The sequence below is a fragment of the Chrysochloris asiatica genome, unplaced genomic scaffold (assembly GCF_000296735.1).
Source record: "Chrysochloris asiatica unplaced genomic scaffold, ChrAsi1.0 scaffold00047, whole genome shotgun sequence".
In the NCBI taxonomy this organism is placed as follows: Eukaryota; Metazoa; Chordata; class Mammalia; order Afrosoricida; family Chrysochloridae; genus Chrysochloris; species Chrysochloris asiatica.
In genome coordinates this window covers 5,906,230-5,911,031 of record NW_006408565.1, presented here as the reverse complement: position 1 = coordinate 5,911,031, position 4,802 = coordinate 5,906,230, and positions in this window count along the sequence as shown.

Here is a 4,802-nt window from a genome sequence, read left to right as displayed (position 1 = left end):
CGGGAGTAGAAAGCCTCATCTTTCTCCCACGGAGCAGCTGGTAGTTTCGAACCGCTGACCTTAAGGTTCGCAGCCCAATTCGTAACCACTACGCTATTTATTTAATGGGTTGTGGATGGTAACTATCTCATAGGGATAAGACCCAAGGTAATGTCTAGCAGTGGCAGCAATAGCAACAGGAGTTGTTAGATAATGTTCAGTTTGTTCCAACCCTTAGTGAGCCTATGCACAACACAACAACACACTGCCTAGTCCTGTGCCATCTCACAACTGTTGTCATGTGTGACCCTAGTTTTTCTGCCATGATATCAATCCATCTCATTGGGAGTCTTCATCTAGTTCATTGACCCTCCACTTACCAAACATGATGTCCTTTTCCAGGGACCCCTCTATCCATACAACATGTTCAAAGCAGTAAAGACCAGGTCTCACCCTCCACACTTTTAGTGAGCATTCTGGCTATATTTTGTCCAATACAGATTTGTTTGTTCTTCTGGAAATCCATGGTACTTTTAATATTCTTTGCTAATACCATGATTCAAATGCATAGATTCATCTATGGTCTTTCTTGTTAATTGTCCAACTTTCACATACACATGAGACTTTTGAATTATCAAGACTTGTGTTAAGCATACTTTGGTCCTCAAATTGACATCTTTGCTCTTTCAAAAGATATCTTTTGCAGCATATTTGCCTAATGCAATACAGTATTTGATTTCTTGACTGTTTCTCCAGTGCATGTTGATTGTGGATCCAGGCAAAATGAAGTCTTTGACTATGTCAATCGTTTCTCCATTTATCATGACATTGTTTATTGGTACAGTTATAAGGATTTTCTTTTTTTTTTCCACTGAGGTGCAATTTATACTGAGGATTGTAGTCTTTTATCTTCATTAGTATTTAAGTCCTCTTCACTTCCAGCGAGCAAGGTTTTGTCATCTGCATATCACAGGTTGTTAATGAGTCTTCCTTCAATTCTGATGATACAGTCTTCTTTACATAATCTAGCCTCTCAGATTATTTACTCATCATACAGATTAGATAAATATGGTAAAAGCATACAACCTTGATAAGCACCTTTCCTGGTTTCTTATCATTCAGTAATCCCTGGTTCTATTCAAACAACTGCTTCTGGTCTATGAACAGGTTCCACAATTAAGTGTCCTGGAATACCCTTTCTTCACAATGTTGTGTGTCTTTGTTATAATTGACACAATTGGATGTCTTTGCATAGTTAAGAAAACACACGTAAACATCTTTCTGGTATTCTATGTTGTTGTTGTCAGGTGCCATCGAGTCGGAACCGACTCATAGCGACCCCATGCACAGCAGAACGAAACAATGCTCGATCCTGGGCCAACCTCACCACCGCTGCCACCCCCGAGTCCATCAATGATGCCACCTGGCCGATCCATCTCGTTGGAGGTCTTCCTCTTTTTCTCTGACCCTCCACCCTACCCAGCAGGTATTCTGGTATTCTATACTTCAGCCAATATCCATCTGACATCAGCAATGATATCCTTCATTCCACATTTTCTTCTGAATCCAGTTTGAATTTTCAGGCAGCTCCTTTTGGATGTACTGCTGTAGCCATTTTTGAATTGGTAACTGTCTTTGAATTGATAATTTGCATTGATAATCACTGCTGATTTTAATGATACAGTTGAAAACAAAAAGAAAGGATCAGTAGTTGGAAAATATGACTTTGGTGATGGAAACAATGCTAGAGATCAAATGATAGAATTTACAATACTGGTGACTTCTTTATTGCAAGGAGTTCTGGTGTGGCACTGCGCTGGACTGCAAAGTCAATTTGAACCGCAAGGTTGACAATTCAAGCTCACCAGCCACTCTTCACAAACCCTATACAGGGTCACAACTGACTTGATAACACTTAACAAAAGCAACAGCAATTTATTATAAACATGGACTTTACCAGATAGAATACACAGGAATCAAATTGACTACATTTGTGGGAAGAGACTATGGAAATGCTCAATATCTTCAGTCAAAACAAGGTCAGGGAATGACTGTAGAACAGGCTATCAATTAATCATATAAAAGTTTAGGCTGAAGCTGAAGATAATTAAACTAAGTTCATGAAAGCCAAAGTATGACCTTAAGTATATCTCACCTGCATTTAGAGACCATCTCAAGAATAAATTTGATGCATTATACACTAATAACTGAAGACCAAAAGAGTTGTGGTGGGATGACAGAAAGAATATCATCCATGAAGAAAGCAAAAGACTAGAAAAAACCCTCTAAACTTTGCTCTTGAGTGTAAAAAAGCTAAAGTGACTGGAAGAAACAATGAAATGAAAAAACTGAGCAAAAATTTCCAAGGGCAGTTCAAGAAGACAAAGTCAAATATTTTATAATGAAATGTGTGAAGACCTTAAGTGAAAACCCAAAGAGAAAAAAACACGTACAGTATTTCTCAAGCTGAAAGAACTGAAGAAAAAATTCAAGTCTTGGCTTGCAATAATGAAAGATTCTATGGGCAACATATTGAATGATGCAGAGAGCATCAAAAGAAGATGGATGGATACACAACATGAATGTACCAAAAAGAATTGATTTATGTTCAACCATTTCAAGAGGTACCAAATTATAAACAAGCAAACATAAAACTTATGATATTGAAGGAAGAAGTCCAAGGTGTTATTGAAGTAATTGGCAAAAACAAAGCTCCAGGAATTGATGAAATACAAATTGAAATGTTTCAAACAACTAATGCAGCGTTGAAGCCGCTCATTCATCTATGACAAGAAATTTAGAAGACAGCCACCTAGTCAACTGATTGGAAGATATCCATATTGTTCCCATTCCAATAAATGATGGCACAACAGAGTGCTGAAATCATCAACCGATATCATTAATATTAACATCAGCAACAGGGGCAGTCACTAAAAATCTATTTAAAAAATGTGTTTTCTAAGGTAGGAGTGCAGAATCCATTCAATTGCATGTAAGGAGAGAAGGAGAAAGGGTCTTGCTTTGGGAGAAACAGATGGGTTGGCTGAAGCTAGGAGAAAACTGAAGGGTCACAGAAATATAGATCAGATAAGTGAAGGAATGTGTTAACAAGTTTTTATTATGTTAATGATAGCAGGAATTATTCATACCACTCTAACATAGCAGCAGTTATACTACCAGAGGGAGAGAACAGTTATGAGTCCATTTACTAATGAGAGCTATAATAAATATTGTAATAAGAAGCTAAAGGAAAATGTCATCCAGTAGATCAATCAGGAAAAAAAAAATTTACATGAAGAATAATGAGTAACTCATTGCAAAATTTTTGAAAAAAATGGGTTTAAATGTGAGAGATGGTGAGAAGAATCCACATTTCCTCAGCCTAGATGAATGACTTCCCAACCAGGTAGGCTTTCAATTTCCCATGAGGTGTATAGGATGAAATGGCCCTTTTGCTCCTGAATAGGAAGACTTAACATGCTGAACATGCTAATACTACCCAAAGAAATCTACACATTTAACATAATCTCAGTCCAGATTCCAAAGACATTCTTTAGAGAGATGGAATTTTTTTTTACAAACTTTATATGGAAAAGAAAGAAACCCAGGATAAGAAAAGCACCACTTAAGAAGAAGAACAAAGTTGGAAGTCTCTCACTTCCTGATTTCAAAATTTACTACACAGCTACAGTGGTCAAAACAGCCTGGTACTGGTACAATGAAAGATACATAGGTCAATGGAACAGAATTGGGAGTCCAGAAATTAACCCACCAACATATAGCCAACTGATCTTTGACAAAGTGCATAAGTACACTGAATGGGGAGGAGATAGTTTCTTCAACAGATGGTGCTAGAAGAACTGAAAACCAATATGCAAAAGATTGAAACAAGACCTTTACCTTCACGCTATATACAAAAACCAACTCAGCATGTATTAAAGGCCTAAATGTGAATCCTAGAATTATAAGGGTCATCAATGAAAAAATAGGGACAAATTTAAGTGTTCTAATACAGGGCACGAGGAGTTCTAGTAGCATAGTGGTTATGAATCGGGCTGCAAACCTCAGGGTCAGCAGTTCGAAAATACCAGCTGTTTCGTGGGAGAAAAATGAGGCTTTCTGCTCCCATAAAGATTTACAGCCTCAGAAACCCTGTACAGGGTCGCTATGAGTCAGAACTGACTCCACGGCATATAACAACAACAACAATAATACAGGGCACCTAGAGACTACCAAATGTGAAAATTTCACACACACAAAAAAACAAAATAGATGATAGGGACATACTACAAATTAGAAACTTATATGCATCAAAAGACTTCAACAAAAGACTTAAAAGGGAGTCCAAAGAATGGGAAAAAAATATTTTGCAATGACATATCAGACAAGGGACTAAGTTCTAATATATATGGGAAACTACAACATCTCTACAAGAAGAAGACAAATAACCCAATTAAAAAATGGGCACAGAACATGAAAAGACACTTCACCAAAGGAGACATTCAGGCAGCCAAGAAACATATGAAGAAGTGTTCAAGATCATTAACTTTTGTTGTTGTTAAACGCCATCAAGTCAATTCCGACCCATAGTGCCCCTGTATAGAGTTTCCAAGGAGCAGTTGGTGAGCTTGAACCACTGATCTTTGCAGTTCAAATGGCTATGCAGTCTGGCACATTAACCCACAGCGCCAAACTAGGACTCCCATTAGCCACTGTTGTTATTGTTGTTAGGTGCCATCAAGTTGGTACTGACTCATAGCGACCTTATGCACAGCAGAACGAAACACTGCCTGATCCTGGGCCAACCTCACTACTGCTGCCAC